Source organism: Bos mutus, chromosome 6 (genome assembly GCF_027580195.1).
Source record: "Bos mutus isolate GX-2022 chromosome 6, NWIPB_WYAK_1.1, whole genome shotgun sequence".
Lineage (NCBI taxonomy): Eukaryota > Metazoa > Chordata > Mammalia > Artiodactyla > Bovidae > Bos > Bos mutus.
In genome coordinates, this window is record NC_091622.1 from 84,849,734 (window position 1) to 84,870,844 (window position 21,111).

The window sequence follows — 21,111 nt, forward strand, 5'->3', positions numbered from 1 at the left end:
GATTAGCTTTCTCATTCAGATTTACAATATTACACATACCTGATAGTAGAGAATCCCAGAGACAGAGGAGCCTGATGGGCTGCCGTCTATGGGGTCGCACAGAGTTGGACATGACTGAAGCGACTTAGCAGCATGGCAACCATTAAGGACATGAAAATTATTTACGGAAAAATTTGGTAATTTTTCTTTTTCTCTTCTTAAATGTTATTATTCTCTCTTCCCCAAGCTAATATTAATCACTTGTTGTATACCCTTCCTATTTCTATACTCCTACACATATATACCAACATACAGTTTAATATGTGTTCTTGTTTAGTCTCTAACTCATGCCCAACTCTTTGTGATTGCGTGGACTGCAGCTTGCCAGGCTCCTCTGTCCATGATATTTCCCAAGCAAGAATACTGCAGTGGGTTGCCGTTTCCTTCTCCGGATGATCTTCCTGACCCAAGGATTGAACCCACATCTCCTGCATTGGCAGATGGATTCTTTACTGTTAGGCCACCAGGGAAGCCCATGTATATGTGTACAGGTATATATATGTATATGTATATATAGAGAGAAATATACACAATATAGCTATGATTTATTGATTTTCTCTATAAAGTTTTAAATAAAAATATATAACATCATGCATTTTAATCTTGAGAAAGGAAAAAGTAGCCCTGACAGCTAGCAGCTGGCTTAGCATTATCACCTTGACCACGTTTTTTGCTTAATACAAAAGATTTCACAGAACACCAGTATCAGATGAAATCACTCCATAACCAGATAAGTGAGATAAGAACAAGGTCACTCTGTAATTATGTCTAAGCTCAGACAAAAACAAGAACACTGTGGAACCACAAAAGTAATTAAACATCCTTCTCTCTGCTAATACGAGTGACTGATATTTCTTTCCTAATAACAGTTTTAGCCTCACTCTATCCCTCCCAACTTTTAGTTAACATATTAAGATATTTATCATCAAATTGTTCCCATTTTCTGATTGGTCCAATATTGGACAAATCCAAGCTTCCTTGAACCCTTCCCCAAATCAATAAAACAAGATCAAATACTCTCTTGATTCAGTAAATGATAAATCTAACTTTTCTGACAGGTGGCCTTTAGCACACTATAGTTTGCTTAAAAAAAAAATATTAGGGTATAGTTGATGTACAGTATGTTAGTTTCAGGTATACAATACACTGATTCAGTTATACACACACAGATATATACGTAAATATATATATATATATGTATATCTATTTTTACATTCTCTTCCTTTATAGGTTACTCCAAGATACTGAGTATAGTTCCCTTTGCTATATGGTAGGTCCTTGTTGGTTACCTATTTTTTAAAATTATTTATTTGTTTATGGCTGTCCTGGATCTTTGTTGTGGCACGGCATTTTCTCTAGTTTCGGAGATTGGGGAGTATTCTTCGTTGTGGTGCATAGAATTCTCATTCTGGCAGCTTCTGTTGTGTAGAACATGGGCTCTAAGATGTGTGGGCCTCAGCAGTTGCAGCACATGGGCTTCCAGGTTCTAGAACATAGGTTTAATAGTTGTGGCAAACAGACTTGGTTACTGCTCCAAAGCATGTGGGATCCTTCTGGACCAGAGATTGAACCCATGTCCCCTGCATTGAAGGGCAGATTATTTACCACTGAGCCACTATGGAAGCCCTGGTTATCCATTTAATATATAGTAGCTTGTATATTTTAATACCAAACTCCCAATTTATCCCTCTCCTCCCTTCCATTTTGGTGACCATAAGTTCATTTTCTATGTCTGTGAGTATAATTTTTGTTTTGTAAAAAAATCAATTTTTATCGTTTTTTTTTTCTATTTTCCACATATAGGTGACATCATACAGTTTGTTTTTAAATTTACTACATATCATAAGAATGGTCAAGGTTGATACAATCTATACTACAGAATATGACTATTCTGTAGTATAGATTTACCACCAAATTCATACAGCTGTACAATAAAAATGCATCCTGTTACCACTACAAATAAAAACTGCTGCTTCTATTTCATTAGCAGAGATTTCAAAAAGATAAGATTAGTGGGTTAAAAATACGGTAATTCAATTATAATAACAGTTTCTGAAAAGTTTGTTGTTATATTTCCACCAGCATCAGCATATGCTTTAATAATTTTTTTGTCATTTTAATAGGTGATATTTACTGTTTTAGTAGGCAGTCTCCAATTAGTGTAGCTGAGCATCTTTTGTGCCCGTTCATTCATTTTGTGCATATTATTTAGTGTTGCTACTTACTATTCTAGATGCTGAAAGCATAGTGTTGTACAAGCATATCAAGTCCCCTCTCTCATGGAGTTTATATTGTTTGGGTAAAAACAGTCTCTAAGAAAATGATAAAATTAATATATGATATGATAAATGGTAATAAATAATGTGGAGAAAAATAAAAGGTAGTTAAGAGGGAATGGATTGGGGACTATTAGATACTGTAAGGTGGTCAGAGAAGTCTCAAGAAGTTGATTGGCTGAAGAGGACAAGGGCCAAAGCATGAAAAATTGTTGAGGAGACTATTGCAATTATCTAAGTAATAGGTATCCCAAATTTGGGAAAAGGTAATAGTGGAAGATGTGGTGAGAAGAGGTTGATTTTGGATATATTTTGGAGGCCAGTTTAGCTGCTCAGTTGTGTCCAGCTCTTTGCAACCTCATGGATTGCAGCATGCCAGGATTCCCTGTCCATCACCAATTCCCAGAGCTTGCTCAAACTCATGTCCATTGAGTCGATGATGCTATCCAATCATCTCATCCTCTGTCGTCCCCTTCTCCTCCTCCCTTCAATCTTTCCCAGCATCAGGATCTTTTCCAATGAGGTAGTTCTTTGCATCAGTGGCCAAAATATTGAAGTTTCAGCTTCAGCATCAGGCCTTCCAATGAATATTCAGGACTGATTTCCATAAGGATTGACAGGTTGGATCTCCTTGCAGTCTAAGGGACTCTCAAGAGTCTTCTCCAACACCACAATTCAAAAGCATCAATTCTTTGGTGCTCAAGCTCAGATGGTAAAGAGTCTGCCTGCAATGGGGGAGACCTGGGTTCAATTCCTGGGTCAGGAAGATACCCTGGAGAAGGAAATGGCAATCCACTCCAGCACTCTTGCCTGGAAAATTCCATGGACGGAGGAGCCTGACAGGCTACAGTCCATGGGGTCGCAAAGAGTCGGACACGACTGAGCGACTTCACTTTCACTTTCTTTTCACTTTTTCTTTATGGTCCAACCCTCACATCCATACATGACTACTGGAAAAAATTATAGCTTTGACCAGATGGACTTTGTTGGCAAAATAATGTCTCTGTTTTTGAATATGCTGTCTAGGTTTGTCATAGCTTTTCTTCCAAGGAGCAAGTGTCTTTTACTTTCATGGCTGCAGTCCCCATCTGCAGTGATTTCGGAGCCCCCAAAAATAAAGTCTCTCACTGTTTCCATTGTTTCCCCATCTATTTGCCATGAAGTGATGGCACCAGATGCCATGATCTTAGTGTTTTGAATGTTGAGTTGGGTCTTTAACTCTCCTCTTTCACTTTCATCAAGAGGCTCTTTAGTATATCTTTACTTTTTGCCATAAGGGTAGTGTCAACTGCATATCTGAGGTTATTGATATTTCTCCCGGCAATCTTCATTCCAGCTTGTGCTTCATCCAGCCTAGCATTTTGCATGATGTACTCTGCATATAAGTTAAATAAGCAGGGTGACAATATAGAGCCTTGGTATACTTCTTTTCCAATTTGGAATTGTTCATGCAAATCTCAGAGAAAAGGAAGTTGGAAATGATTTTAAGATTATGTTGACATGATAGAGTTGACATTTACTGAAATGAGGAAGGATGTGGTGGTGGGAACAGTTTTGGAGGTTGAAATAAAGAGCTCAATTTGGGGCACATTGTATTTGAAATTCTTGTTAGAATCCAGGTACACCTATTGAGTACACTTTTAGTGACAGAAGTTTTGAGTTCACATGAATAGTCCAGAATAGAAATATAAACTTGAAAGTCATCAGCTTGCAGATAATTTTTAAAGTAATGAGACTTGATGAGCTCATCTTTGGTGTAATGTGGGTAGAGAAGAGGTCCTAAAGTAAAGTCCTAGAAGCCTCCAATTTGTAGAGGTTGTCAATATGAGAGGACAGTAGAAACGGAGACTAAGGGAGGATAGCTAGTGTGGTAAGAGGAGAACTAATTGGGAGTAATGTCCTCAAAGCCAAATGTCAGTTAAATCAAAAATAATTGACTGTGTCCAGTGCTGATAAGAGCTTCCCTGGTGGCTCATATGGTAAAGAATAGGCTTGCAACGAGGAGAACCAGGTTTGACCCCTGGATCAAGAAGATCTACTAAAGATGGAAATGGCTACTCACTCTAGCATTCTTACCTGGGGAATTCCAAGGATAGGGAAGCTTGGTGGGCTATATTCCATAGGATTATAAGAGTTGATAATAAGCCAATTATGATTTGCCATACAGTTTAGCAATATGGAGGTTTTCAGTGAACTTGGCAAGAGCAGATGGGTGAGGTGGTGGAGGTGAGGGATTCACTAGAATAGATTTGAGGAGAGACTCTGGAGATTGTGAATATACTCAATACTTTCTAAGAATTTGCTGTAAAGGGAGCAGAGGAATGAAGTGACTGCTGGAAGCTAATGTATGGCAAAGAGATTTTTGTATTTGTTTTTAACATGTAATAAATAACATTTATGAGACGAAGGAATGATTGTGCAAGAAAAAGGGAAATACTTGTGGACTAATATTGTAGAATCCAGAGGTTACATGGGCATGGGATCTAGGAACTGGAAGGGTTGGCGTTGTATGACAATGTGGACAATACATCCACAGAGAAAGTGAGAGAGCCTAAGGGATCAGGGGCACACAAGCTGGTATACACAAACTTGGATGTTCTTTACTGATTGACTTTGTCAGAAATGGGGGTTGATATTGGGAGTTTGGGTTTCCCAGGTGGTGTTAGTGGTAAAGAACTCACCTGCCAGTGCAGGAGATATAAGAGATGTGGATTCAATCCCTGGGTCAGGAAGATCTCCTGGAGGAGGGCGTGACAACCCACTTCAGTGTTCTTGTCTGGAGAATCCCATGGACAGAGGAGCCTGGCGGCCTACAATCCATGGGGTCGCAAAGAGTCAGATACAACTGAAGTGACTTAGGACACACGCATTGGGAGTTGGAGAATAGCAGAGAAAGAATGGTGTAGTCTTCCAGAAGAAAGGAAACCAGGATGTTGTGTCAACATAACCATGATTATGAATGTAAATGATACTATTCAGCATGATTGTGTGGATTTCTCCAGTCAGCTTTCGCTGCCATGACCGCGCTTTGGTCAGACCATCATGAGGATGAGGTAGAGGAGACAGTGAATGTACCATTGATACAGAAGCATGATTCATGTAGTGTATCATAAAATCTCTGCTGAGTGAAGAGGTAAATAGGGAAAAAAGAGAAAAAGAGTGACAGTGACAAGTGGCAAAATCAATGGATTGTTTTTCCCAATGAAACTTTGTTGGAATTGTAATACCTGAAATAATGAGTTAAATGATCATTCAGATATTTCCTTCTGAAAAAAATTTCTATTCACAATCTTCACATATTTGAAAGAAGATTGTCTTTTCGATGTTTGTATTTTGAGTAACTGTATCTTGTCATTCATATGTGTTACAAATATTTTTACTAATGTATCTTTCTTATTTTAAGAATACTATGCAGGCATTTTTCAGGCATATTAACATTGTGATTAGTTTACTATTTTTTCATTAGTTTCTGTTCAGCACTGTTTCAGGCTCATTTCATGTTATTTTGAGAACTTTATACTGATTATTTTGTTTGTTCAGTTCAGCTCAGTCACTCAGTCATGTCTGACTCTTTGTGACCCCATGAACCACAGCACGCCAGGCCTACCTGTCCATCACAAACTCCTGGAGTTTACCCAAACCCATGTCCATTGAGTCAGTGATGCCATCCAACAGTGTCATCCTCTGTCGTTCCCTTCTCCTCCTGCCCTCAATCTTTCCCAGCATCAGGGTCTTTTCAAATGAGTCAGCTCTTCGCATCACATGGCCAAAGTATTGGAATTTCAGCTTCAACATCAGTCCTTCCAATGAACACCCAGGACTGATCTCCTTTAGGATGGACTGGTTGGATCTCCTTGCAGTCCAAGGGACTCTCAAGAGTCTTCTCCAACACCACAGTTCAAAAGCATCAATTCTTCGGCACTCACCTTTCTTTATAGTCCAACTCTCACATTGATACATGACCACTGGAAAAACCATAGCCTTGACTAGAAGGACCTTTGTTGGCAAAGTAATGTCTCTGCTTTTGAATATGCTATCTAGGTTGGTCATAACTTTCCTTCCAAGGAGTAAGTGTCTTTTAATTTCAGGGCTGCAATCACCATCCGCAGTGATTTTGGAGCCCCCAAAAATAAAGTCAACCACTGTTTTCCCCATCTGTTTGCCATGAAGTGATGGGACCGGATGCCATGATCTTCGTTTTCTAAATGTTGAGCTTTAAGCCAACTTTTTCCCTCTCTTCTTTCACTTTCATCAATAGGTTCATTAGTTCTTCTTCACTTTCTGCTTTAAGGGTGGTGTCATCTGCATATCTGAGGTTATTGATATTTCTCCCAGCAATCTTGATTCCAGCTTGTGTTTCTTCCAGTCCAGCGTTTCTCATGATGTACTCTGCATATAAGTTAAATAAGCAGGGTGACAATATACACCCTTGACATACTCCTTTTCCTATTTGGAACCAGGCTGTTGTTCCATGCCCAGTTCTAACTGTTGCTTCCTGATCTGCATACAGGTTTCTGAAGAGGCAGGTCAGGTATTCTGGTATACCCATCTCTTTCAGAATTTTCCACAGTTTATTGTGATCCACACAGACAAAGGCTTTGGCATAGTCAATAAAGCAGAAATAGATGTTTTTCTGAAACTCTCTTGCTTTTTCCATGATCCATCAGATGTTGGCAGTTTGATCTCTGGTTCCTCTGCCTTTTCTAAAACCAGCTTGAACATCTGGAAGTTCACCATTCACTTACTGCTGAAGCCTGGCTTGGAGAATTTTGAGCATTACTTTACTAGCGTGTGAGATGAGTGCAACTGTGCGGTAGTTTGAGCATTCTTTGGCATTGCCTTTCTTTGGGATTGGAATAAAAACTGACCTTTTCCAGTCCTGTGACCACTGCTGAGTTTTCCAAATTTGCTGGCATATTGAATGGAGCACTTTCACAGCATCATCTTTCAGGATTTGAAATAGCTCCACTGGAATTCCATCACCTCCACTAGCTTTGTTGGTAGTGACGCTTTCTAAGGCCCACTTGATTTCACATTCCAGGATGTCTGGCTCTAGGTGAATGATTACACCATCATGATTATCTGGTTCATGAAGATCTTTTTGGTACAGTTCTTCTGTGTATTCTTGCCACCTCTTTTTAATATCTTCTGCTTCTGTTGGGTCCCTACCATTTCTGTCCTTTAGTGTGCCCATCTTTGCATGAAATGTTCCCTTTGGTATCTCTCATTTTCTTGAAGAGATCTCTAGTTTTCCCCATTCTATTGTTTTCCTCTATTTCTTTGCATTGATGGCTGAGGAAGGCTTTCTCAAAGGCCTTGCTATTTTTTAAAAATTTATTCTATTATTTATTCTATTTTTTTTAATTTATTTTATTTATTCTATTATTTGTACAGGAGATGGGAATTTTGTTTGTAAACACATAATTTTTTCAAAGATGTAAATGAACTGCTGATGTATTTGAACTGCTAAATGTTCCCAAATATTTTACATTGGTCTTACTATATGAATAATATTTTGACAGTAGATATGATTCTTAAGGTATAAACATTTATTTCTCTAAAACACTGTAGACATTATAGGTTTCAATGTTACAGATGAGCAAGCCAGTAGTGATCTGATTATTTCTCCTTTGTAATAAAATCAAGTAATTTATTCTATCTGACAGAACATAAAGTTTTCTCTTCAAATTCTGAAATCTTTCCAGAGTGAGCATTTTGTTTCTCAAATCCTACTTTGAATTTATTGCACATTTTCATCAATTTTGATTGATTCATCACAGTAAAACACTTTTTAATCAATTTTTTGATTATTGGTTTCATTTCCACATTTTCTTCTGTTTTTCTGAATCTCTTATTGTCCTTTACAGAGTGCTCTGATATGTCCTGCACTTCTCTGATACCTTACCTTGACACATTTTTCCATTTTGGTATTTTTCTTTATAAAACAGTTCTTTTATTTAACCTTCAACATAAATCAGTTTCATGAGTATTTATTTATGTTTCAGTATTTGTGGCTCAACTGATAAAGAATCTGCCTGCAATGTGGGAGACCTGGGTTCAATCCTGGGTTGGGAAGATTCCTCTGAAAAGGGAAAAGCTACGCATCCCAGTATTTTGGCCTGGAGGATTGCAAAGAGTTGGACATAACTGAGAAATTTCTACTTTCATTTTCATTGAATATTTTAATTTGGAAAGTATGATTTTAAAAATTATTCTTTGTTACAGTTCTAAGAATGTTTAAATGTTGTTTAAAAATTCCCCCTTTTTTTATTAATTCTCTTAAGTAGCACTCTCCTATTTTGTTGTTTCTCTTAGTATTATGTAAATAAGATCTTTTTCGTTGGTGTATTTTGGGCTTTCAGGTGACTCTAATGATAAAGAATCTACCTGCCAATGCAGGAGACATGAAAGACATGGACTGAGTCCTTGGATCTGGAAGAGCCCTTGAAAGAGAAAATGTCACCCTACTCCAACATTCATGCCTAGAAAAATCCCATGGACAGAGGAGCTTGGTGGGCAACAGTCCATGGGGCCACTAAGAGTCCAACACAACTGAGCACGTTGGTGTATTTAATGTGACCTTCCAGATGTCCAAGTTGGATTTAGAAACGGCAGAGGAACCAGAGATCAAATTGCCAACATCTGATGGATCATTGAAAAGCAAGAGAGTTTCAGAAAAACATCTACTTCTGCTTTATTGACTATGCCGAAGCCTTTGACAGTGGGAATCCCAACAAACTGTGGAAAATTCTTCAAGAGATGGGAATACCAGAACACCTGACCTGCCTCCTGAGAAATCTGTATGCAGGTCAGAAGCAACAGTTAGAACTGTACATGGAACAACAGACCGGTTCCAAATTGGGAAAGGAGTACATCAAGGCTGTATATTGTCACCCTGCTTATTTAACTTATATGCAGAGTACATCATGAAACACCAGGCTGGATGAAGCACAAGCTGGAATCAAAATAGGGAGAAATATCAATAACCTCAGATATGCAGATGAAACCACCGTTATGGCAGAAAGTGAAGAACTACAGAGCTTCTTGATGAAAGTGAAAGAGGAGAGTGAAAAAGTTGGCTTAAAGATCAACATTCAGAAAACTAAGATCATGGCATCTGGTTCCATCACTTCACGGCAAATAGTTGGGGAAACAATGGAAACAGTGAGAAACTTTATTTTGGGGGGCTCCAAAATCACTGGAGGTGGTGACTGCAGCCATGAAATTAAAGAATGCTTGCTCCTTGGAAGAAAAGCTATGACCAACTTAGAGAGCATATTAAAAAGCAGAGACATTACTTTACCATCAAAGGTCTGTCTAGTCAAAGCTATGGTTTTTCCAGTAGTCATGTATGGATGTGAGAGTTGGACTATGAATAAAGCTGAGCACTGAAGAACTGATGCTTTTGAACCGTGGTGTTGGGGAAGACTCTTGAGAGTCCCTTGGACTGCAAGGAGATCCAACCTGTCAATCCTAATGGAAATCAGTCCTGAATCTTCATTGGAAGGACTGGTACTGAAACTGAAGCTCCAGTATATGGCCATCTGAGGCAAAGAACCAGAGAAGGTAATGGCACCCCACTCCAGTACTTTTGCCTAGAAAATCACATGGACGGACCATGAAGTGATGGCACCAGATGCCAATGATCTTAGTGTTTTGAATGTTGAGTTGGGTCTTTTAACTCTCCTCTTTTCACTTTCATCAAGAGGCTCTTTAGTATATCTTTACTTTTTGCCATAAGGGTAGTGTCAACTGCATATCTGAGGTTATTGATATTTCTCCCGGCAATCTTCATTCCAGCTTGTGCTTCATCCAGCCTAGCATTTTGCATGATGTACTCTGCATATAAGTTAAATAAGCAGGTGACAATATAGAGCCTTGGTATACTTCTTTTCCAATTTGGAATTGTTCATGCAAATCTCAGAGAAAAGGAAGTTGGAAATGATTTTAAGATTATGTTGACATGATAGAGTTGACATTTACTGAAATGAGGAAGGATGTGGTGGTGGGAACAGTTTTGGAGGTTGAAATAAAGAGCTCAATTTGGGGCACATTGTATTTGAAATTCTTGTTAGAATCCAGGTACACCTATTGAGTACACTTTTAGTGACAGAAGTTTTGAGTTCACATGAATAGTCCAGAATAGAAATATAAACTTGAAAGTCATCAGCTTGCAGATAATTTTTAAAGTAATGAGACTTGATGAGCTCATCTTTGGTGTAATGTGGGTAGAGAAGAGGTCCTAAAGTAAAGTCCTAGAAGCCTCCAATTTGTAGAGGTTGTCAATATGAGAGGACAGTAGAAACGGAGACTAAGGGAGGATAGCTAGTGTGGTAAGAGGAGAACTAATTGGGAGTAATGTCCTCAAAGCCAAATGTCAGTTAAATCAAAAATAATTGACTGTGTCCAGTGCTGATAAGAGCTTCCCTGGTGGCTCATATGGTAAAGAATAGGCTTGCAACGAGGAGAACCAGGTTTGACCCTGGATCAAGAAGATCTACTAAAGATGGAAATGGCTACTCACTCTAGCATTCTTACCTGGGGAATTCCAAGGATAGGAAGCTTGGTGGGCTATATTCCATAGGATTATAAGAGTTGATAATAAGCCAATTATGATTTGCCATACAGTTTAGCAATATGGAGGTTTTCAGTGAACTTGGCAAGAGCAGATGGGTGAGGTGGTGGAGGTGAGGGATTCACTAGAATAGATTTGAGGAGAGACTCTGGAGATTGTGAATATACTCAATACTTTCTAAGAATTTGCTGTAAAGGGAGCAGAGGAATGAAGTGACTGCTGGAAGCTAATGTATGGCAAAGAGATTTTTGTATTTGTTTTTAACATGTAATAAATAACATTTATGAGACGAAGGAATGATTGTGCAAGAAAAAGGAAATACTTGTGGACTAATATTGTAGAATCCAGAGGTTACATGGGCATGGGATCTAGGAACTGGAAGGGTTGGCGTTGTATGACAATGTGGACAATACATCCACAGAGAAAGTGAGAGAGCCTAAGGGATCAGGGGCACACAAGCTGGTATACACAAACTTGGATGTTCTTTACTGATTGACTTTGTCAGAAATGGGGTTGATATTGGGAGTTTGGGTTTCCCAGGTGGTGTTAGTGGTAAGAACTCACCTGCCAGTGCAGGAGATATAAGAGATGTGGGTTCAATCCCTGGGTCAGGAAGATCTCCTGGAGGAGGGCGTGACAACCCACTTCAGTGTTCTTGTCTGGAGAATCCCATGGACAGAGGAGCCTGGCGGCCTACAATCCATGGGGTCGCAAAGAGTCAGATACAACTGAAGTGACTTAGGACACACGCATTGGGAGTTGGAGAATAGCAGAGAAAGAATGGTGTAGTCTTCCAGAAGAAAGGAAACCAGGATGTTGTGTCAACATAACCATGATTATGAATGTAAATGATACTATTCAGCATGATTGTGTGGATTTCTCCAGTCAGCTTTCGCTGCCATGACCGCGCTTTGGTCAGACCATCATGAGGATGAGGTAGAGGAGACAGTGAATGTACCATTGATACAGAAGCATGATTCATGTAGTGTATCATAAAATCTCTGCTGAGTGAAGAGGTAAATAGGGAAAAAAGAGAAAAAGAGTGACAGTGACAAGTGGCAAAATCAATGGATTGTTTTTCCCAATGAAACTTTGTTGGAATTGTAATACCTGAAATAATGAGTTAAATGATCATTCAGATATTTCCTTCTGAAAAAAATTTCTATTCACAATCTTCACATATTTGAAAGAAGATTGTCTTTTCGATGTTTGTATTTTGAGTAACTGTATCTTGTCATTCATATGTGTTACAAATATTTTTACTAATGTATCTTTCTTATTTTAAGAATACTATGCAGGCATTTTTCAGGCATATTAACATTGTGATTAGTTTACTATTATTTTTCATTAGTTTCTGTTCAGCACTGTTTCAGGCTCATTTCATGTTATTTTGAGAACTTTATACTGATTATTTTGTTTGTTCAGTTCAGCTCAGTCACTCAGTCATGTCTGACTCTTTGTGACCCCATGAACTGCAGCACACCAGGCCTACCTGTCCATCACAAACTCCTGAGTTTACCCAAACCCATGTCCATTGAGTCAGTGATGCCATCCAACAGTGTCATCCTCTGTCGTTCCCTTCTCCTCCTGCCTCAATCTTTCCCAGCATCAGGGTCTTTTCAAATGAGTCAGCTCTTCGCATCACATGGCCAAAGTATTGGAATTTCAGCTTCAACATCAGTCCTTCCAATGAACACCCAGGACTGATCTCCTTTAGGATGGACTGGTTGGATCTCCTTGCAGTCCAAGGGACTCTCAAGAGTCTTCTCCAACACCACAGTTCAAAAGCATCAATTCTTCGGCACTCACCTTTCTTTATAGTCCAACTCTCACATTGATACATGACCACTGGAAAAACCATAGCCTTGACTAGAAGGACCTTTGTTGGCAAAGTAATGTCTCTGCTTTTGAATATGCTATCTAGGTTGGTCATAACTTTCCTTCCAAGGAGTAAGTGTCTTTTAATTTCAGGGCTGCAATCACCATCCGCAGTGATTTTGGAGCCCCCAAAAATAAAGTCAACCACTGTTTTCCCCATCTGTTTGCCATGAAGTGATGGGACCGGATGCCATGATCTTCGTTTTCTAAATGTTGAGCTTTAAGCCAACTTTTTCACTCTCTTCTTTCACTTTCATCAATAGGTTCATTAGTTCTTCTTCACTTTCTGCTTTAAGGGTGGTGTCATCTGCATATCTGAGGTTATTGATATTTCTCCCAGCAATCTTGATTCCAGCTTGTGTTTCTTCCAGTCCAGCGTTTCTCATGATGTACTCTGCATATAAGTTAAATAAGCAGGGTGACAATATACACCCTTGACATACTCCTTTTCCTATTTGGAACCAGGCTGTTGTTCCATGCCCAGTTCTAACTGTTGCTTCCTGATCTGCATACAGGTTTCTGAAGAGGCAGGTCAGGTATTCTGGTATACCCATCTCTTTCAGAATTTTCCACAGTTTATTGTGATCCACACAGACAAAGGCTTTGGCATAGTCAATAAAGCAGAAATAGATATTTTTCTGAAACTCTCTTGCTTTCCATGATCCATCAGATGTTGGCAGTTTGATCTCTGGTTCCTCTGCCTTTTTCTAAAACCAGCTTGAACATCTGGAAGTTCACCATTCACTTACTGCTGAAGCCTGGCTTGAGAATTTTGAGCATTACTTTACTAGCGTGTGAGATGAGTGCAACTGTGCGGTAGTTTGAGCATTCTTTGGCATTGCCTTTCTTTGGGATTGGAATAAAAACTGACCTTTTCCAGTCCTGTGACCACTGCTGAGTTTTCCAAATTTGCTGGCATATTGAATGGAGCACTTTCCAGCATCATCTTTCAGGATTTGAAATAGCTCAACTGGAATTCCATCACCTCCACTAGCTTTGTTGGTAGTGACGCTTTCTAAGGCCCACTTGATTTCACATTCCAGGATGTCTGGCTCTAGGTGAATGATTACACCATCATGATTATCTGGTTCATGAAGATCTTTTTGGTACAGTTCTTCTGTGTATTCTTGCCACCTCTTTTTAATATCTTCTGCTTCTGTTGGGTCCCTACCATTTCTGTCCTTTAGTGTGCCCATCTTTGCATGAAATGTTCCCTTTGGTATCTCTCATTTTCTTGAAGAGATCTCTAGTTTTCCCATTCTATTGTTTTCCTCTATTTCTTTGCATTGATGGCTGAGGAAGGCTTTCTCAAAGGCCTTGCTATTTTTTTAAAATTTATTCTATTATTTATTCTATTTTTTTAATTTATTTTATTTATTCTATTATTTGTACAGGAGATGGGAATTTTGTTTGTAAACACATAATTTTTTCAAAGATGTAAATGAACTGCTGATGTATTTGAACTGCTAAATGTTCCCCAAATATTTTACATTGGTCTTACTATATGAATAATATTTTGACAGTAGATATGATTCTTAAGGTATAAACATTTATTTCTCTAAAACACTGTAGACATTATAGGTTTCAATGTTACAGATGAGCAAGCCAGTAGTGATCTGATTGTTCTCCCTTTGTAATAAAATCAAGTAATTTATTCTATCTGACAGAACATAAAGTTTTTCTCTTCAAATTCTGAAATCTTTCCAGAGTGAGCATTTTGTTTCTCAAATCCTACTTTGAATTTATTGCACATTTTTCATCAATTTTGATTGATTCATCACAGTAAAACACTTTTTAATCAATTTTTGATTATTGGTTTCATTTCCACATTTTCTTCTGTTTTTCTGAATCTCTTATTGTCCTTTACAGAGTGCTCTGATATGTCCTGCACTTCTCTGATACCTTACCTTGACACATTTTTCCATTTTTGGTATTTTTCTTTATAAAACAGTTCTTTTATTTAACCTTCAACATAAATCAGTTTCATGAGTATTTATTTATGTTTCAGTATTTGTGGCTCAACTGATAAAGAATCTGCCTGCAATGTGGGAGACCTGGGTTCAATCCCTGGGTTGGGAAGATTCCTCTGGAAAAGGGAAAAGCTACGCATCCCAGTATTTTGGCCTGGAGGATTGCAAAGAGTTGGACATAACTGAGAAATTTCTACTTTCATTTTCATTGAATATTTTAATTTGGAAAGTATGATTTTTAAAAATTATTCTTTGTTACAGTTCTAAGAATGTTTAAATGTTGTTTTAAAATTCCCCCCCCTTTTTTTCATTAATTCTCTTAAGTAGCACTCTCCTATTTTGTTGTTTCTCTTAGTATTATGTAAATAAGATCTTTTCGTTGGTGTATTTTGGGCTTTCCAGGTGACTCTAATGATAAAGAATCTACCTGCCAATGCAGGAGACATGAAAGACATGGACTGAGTCCTTGGATCTGGAAGAGCCCTTGAAAGAGAAAATGTCACCCTACTCCAACATTCATGCCTAGAAAAATCCCATGGACAGAGGAGCTTGGTGGGCAACAGTCCATGGGGCCACTAAGAGTCCAACACAACTGAGCACGTTGGTGTATTTAATGTGACCTTCCAGATGTCCAAGTTGGATTTAGAAACGGCAGAGGAACCAGAGATCAAATTGCCAACATCTGATGGATCATTGAAAAGCAAGAGAGTTTCAGAAAAACATCTACTTCTGCTTTATTGACTATGCCGAAGCCTTTGACAGTGGGAATCCCAACAAACTGTGGAAAATTCTTCAAGAGATGGGAATACCAGAACACCTGACCTGCCTCCTGAGAAATCTGTATGCAGGTCAGAAGCAACAGTTAGAACTGTACATGGAACAACAGACCGGTTCCAAATTGGGAAAGGAGTACATCAAGGCTGTATATTGTCACCCTGCTTATTTAACTTATATGCAGAGTACATCATGTGAAACACCAGGCTGGATGAAGCACAAGCTGGAATCAAAATAGGGAGAAATATCAATAACCTCAGATATGCAGATGAAACCACCGTTATGGCAGAAAGTGAAGAACTACAGAGCTTCTTGATGAAAGTGAAAGAGGAGAGTGAAAAAGTTGGCTTAAAGATCAACATTCAGAAAACTAAGATCATGGCATCTGGTTCCATCACTTCACGGCAAATAGTTGGGGAAACAATGGAAACAGTGAGAAACTTTATTTTGGGGGGCTCCAAAATCACTGGAGGTGGTGACTGCAGCCATGAAATTAAAGAATGCTTGCTCCTTGGAAGAAAAGCTATGACCAACTTAGAGAGCATATTAAAAAGCAGAGACATTACTTTACCATCAAAGGTCTGTCTAGTCAAAGCTATGGTTTTTCCAGTAGTCATGTATGGATGTGAGAGTTGGACTATGAATAAAGCTGAGCACTGAAGAACTGATGCTTTTGAACCGTGGTGTTGGGGAAGACTCTTGAGAGTCCCTTGGACTGCAAGGAGATCCAACCTGTCAATCCTAATGGAAATCAGTCCTGAATCTTCATTGGAAGGACTGGTACTGAAACTGAAGCTCCAGTATATGGCCATCTGAGGCAAAGAACCAGAGAAGGTAATGGCACCCCACTCCAGTACTTTTGCCTAGAAAATCACATGGACGGAGGAGCCTGGTAGGCTGCAGTGCATGGGGTCACTAGAGTCGGACACGACCTAGCGACTTCACTTTCACTTTTCACTTTCATGCATTGGAGAAGGAAATGGCAACCCACTCCAGTGTTCTTGCCTGGAGAATCCCAGGGACGGGGAAGCCTGGTGGGCTGCCGTCTATGGGGTCGCACAGAGTTGGACACGACTGAAGCAACTTAGCAGCAGTAGCAGCAGCAGAGGCGAAGAACTGACTTGTTGGAAAAGACCCTGATGCTGGGACAGATTGAAGGCAGGAGAAGGAGACAACAGAGGATGTCATGGTTGGATGGCATCACCTACATGATGAACTTGAGTTTCAGTAGGCTCTGGGAGTTGGTGGTGGACAGGGAAGCCTGGCATGCTGCAGTCCATGGGATCACAATGAGCCGGACATGACTGAGTGATTGAACTGAACTGAAGTGAATGTGACCTTCTTTATCACTGATCATGCTGTTCGTGATGCCAATTGTCTTGCTGTTCTCACTGTCTTCCCTGTTTGCTGAACCCAGGGATCACAAGGTGCGAGCTATGAGGCTGGAAGGATACTGGAGGAACCATTTGAACTGCAGGCACATTTATTCTCTCCTGGGTGGCACAGCAGCCATAGCAGTATTCTCTCCTGACTGTCATACCATCCCTAGCAGCAGACATGCTGTATTCTCTCCTCTCATGGTTGACCCAATGGCACAGCCATGACACAGCAGTAAAATGCCACCGCTTTCTAGGTGGACCTCACATATGCGTACTGCTCACAACCTGTGACCCAGTGAGTACCTCGTGACATGCATGTGCAGTGGCTCTAAGTGATCTCAGTTGTTACAAAATCATTATTTGTAAAATGTGGGGAAAGAGTGAGAGGCCATGGGGTGAGAGAGCCTGACCACACCAACTTGGCTAATTTGCTCTTTCCCTACACCTTCCTTTATGAATAGAGTAAATATCCAAAAGTGTTATTTTGGATCAACTTACTCAAGATGATCAGGCTGCCTGTTTTCTTCAAATTCTCTAAATAAACATTGATTGGTTCCAAAAAAAAGTTTTTATTCTAAATATTGCTATAATTCCTATTTTCTACACTTCTTATAACATGTCTTTCCAACCCCCATCAGTTCAGTTCAGTCACTCAGTCGTGTCTGACTCTTTGCGACCGCATGAATCACAGCATGCCAGGGCTCCCTGTCCATCACCAACTCCCGGAGTTCACCCAGATTCATGTCCATCGAGTCAGTGATGCCATCCAGCCATCTCATCTTCTTTGGTCCCCTTCTCTTCCTGCCCCCAATCCCTCCCAGCATCAGGGTCTTTTCCAAAGAGTCAACTCTTCACATGAGGTGGCCAAAGTACTGGAGTTTCAGCCTCAGCATCAGTCCCTCCAATGAACACCCAGGACTGATCTCCTTTAGAATGGACTGGTTGGATCTCCTTTCAGTCCAAGGAACTCGAAAGAGTCTTCTCCAACACCACAGTTCAAAAGCATCAGTTCTTCAGTGCTCAGCTTTCTTGACAGTCCAGCTCTCACATCCATTCACGACCACTGGAAAAACCATAGCCTTGACTAGATGGACCTTTGTTGGCAAAGTAATATCTCTGTTTTTTAGTATGCTATCTAGGTTGGTCATAACTTTCCTTCCAAGGAGTAAGCATCTTTTAATTTCATGGCTGCAATCACCATCTGCAGTGATTTTGAAGCACAAAAAAATAAAGTCTGACACTGTTTCCACTGTTTCCCCATCTATCTGCCATGAAGTTATGGGACCAGATGCCATGATCTTCGTTTTCTGAATGTTGAGCTTTAAGCCAACTTTTTCACTCTCCTCTTTCACTTTCATCAAGAGGCTTTTTATTTCCTCTTCACTTTCTGCCATAAGGGTGGTGTCATCTGCATATCTGAGGTTATTGATATTTCTCCCAGCAATCTTGATTCCAGCTTGTGCTTATTCTAGCCCAGCGTTTCTCATGATGTACTCTGCATATAAGTTAAATAAGCAGGGTGACAATATACAGCCTTGACATACTCCTTTTCCTATTTGGAACCAGGCTGTTGTTCCATGTCCAGTTCTAACTATTGCTTCCTGATCTGCATATAGGTTTCTAAAGAGGCAGGTCAGGTGGTCTTGTATTCCCATCTCTTTCAGAATTTTCCACAGTTTACTGTTGTCCACACAGTCAAAGGCTTTGGCATAGTCAATAAAGCAGAAATCAATGTTTTTCTGGAACTCTCTTGCTTTTTTGATGATCCAGTGGATGTTGGCAATTTGATCTCTGGTTCCTCTGCCTTTTCTAAAACCAGCTTGAACATCAGGAAGTTCACCGTTCACTTGCTGCTGAAGCCTGGCTTGGAGAATTTTGAGCATTCCTTTACTAGCATGTGAGATGAGTACAATTGTGTGGTAGTTTGAGCATTCTTTGGCATTGCCTTTCTTTGGGATTGGAATGAAAACTGATCTTTTCCAGTCCTGTGACCACTGCTGAGTTTTCCAAATTTGCTGGCATATTGAGTGGAGCACTTTCACAGCATCGTCTTTCAGGATTTGAAATAGCTCAACTGGAATTCCATCACCTCCACTAGCTTTGTTTGTAGTGATGCTTTCTAAAGCCCCCTTGACTTCACATTCCAGGATGTCTGGCTCTAGGTGAGTGATCAACCCGCATATATTGTACTTATTTATTTATTTTAAAACTTTACCTAGTCTTGATTTTATCCTAGTTTTATTTCTTGTAGATTTTATGACTGTTTTATTTAATAGCTAAATGAATGAATTATCTTATTTACAGTATTTAATAGCTTAGTTTCTGTACTTATAAAGTGGAGTTAACAATGGTAATATTTAAAAGAAAATATGTAAGATTAAATGAAATTATACAAGATCAGCCCATTGCTTGGCACAAAGAAAATAATCTATGTTAGTTATTGCTTAATTTATGATTTTTAATAGTCATATCCTACACATAAGCACTTCATTCTAATTACCCCCTTTTTAACTCACTAAATTTTGTTGCCTCTCTTACCCCCATCTTACTTATTTTGCAAAATCCTAACCATAGTTAAATTCAACACTTCATCTATTTTGTGCCTACACAAGGCCAGAGAATTCAACACTACCATGGTACCTACCTGGCCTCACTTCAAATTGAAGCTCATGTCTATGAGCCCAGATATCTTTTTGTATTTTCCTTTCTGTCACTACTCTCTTCTATGAAATCATTTCATATTGCTCTTTCTTTCTTACTATTTAATCTCCCTTTCTGGTCTTCCTTTTTGTTACAATGTTTTAATCCACACTATTCAGGTTATTCCCAGGTGGTGCATTGATAAAGAATTCACCTGCCAATTCAGGAGACACAAGAGACTGAGGGTTTGATCCCTGGATCAGGAAGATCCACTGGAGGAGGAAATGGCAACCTGCTCCAGTATTCTTGCCCGGAAAATTTCATGGACAAAGGAGCCTGGCAAGCTGGAGTCCATAGAGTTGCAGAGTTGACCACAACTAAGCATGCATTCTTGCAATTCAGATTATTGAGATATACTAAATGGTACATTTAGTGAACTCAAACATGTGTCCATTAAATTTATATGGCCTTTATGTGTAGTCTACCTGTTGTAGCCATGCGTTCCGGAAAACAAACTCACTCAGAAGGCCAATGCAGATAGTGGAGTGCAGTTTATTACACCGGCGGGCCCAAGGCCGAGTCTCATCTTAGCCAAGGACCCCGACCAGCATTTGGGAAAATCTTTTATACCCCATGTGTACGTGTCTGAACCCACCACTCCAAATTCCTTGAGACTTACATAAACCAAAGAAAATACAATCCCAATAACCCCATCATTCACGTGCTATGTGCTCATGTGCTCAAACAGTCAAACAATTAGCCAATAATCACTAAGCCCAAGATTACACTCCAATAGACACAGAAAAATTTATGGCCTGTCTGGAGGGAGGGGTGATTAGTGTATGTTTTCTCTTAGGCGATGAGTAACCTAGATACGATCTTCAGGGTTCCCCGGTCTGGAGGGGGTCTTATCCTTCTGTTGTTGTTTTCATAGGCACTAAACACAGAATTCAGAGTCCATTGGAAAGGTGGCTGAGCATGATCAGCATGAACAGGCCTAAGATGGAGTCCAGGCCCTATGAATTCCTTCTTCATACCCAGGTTCAATTTTGTGAGAGCTTCGTGATAATATAAAATGACTATACACATTAGTGCTATTTATCAGCACTTTGAGTAAGACTTCTTATCCATCAAGGGGCCAAATGAGACATACACATTATGGTTAAGGTTCTTACTCATCATCCTGGTAGCAGGTAAAGGTGTCCAAATTTATTCAGGATTCTCAAGGAACTGTTGAGCGAAGATATGAAGTCCAATCGCCTTGGAATAGGTTCTGGAGTACTAAAGAGATTCAGTTAAAATCAATTGTAAAAGTGAAAAGTTACATCATATGCCCTGTGACAATAGTGGAAGTAGATATTAGTCATCATTACTTTCAGTGTGGATAAGGAGAAAGCACTTTCTTTTACAACTTAACATTGCCCTGAAATTTCCTAAACATAAACCCATTATCTTTCTCTCATCATCTTGTATCAACAAGTTTTATCGCTCAAACTAAGCTCTAGCATTTTGCAAGAAGTATATGATTTAGGATGACACAAAGATAAGTTAAAAATTTAATAAAAACTGATTATTATCAT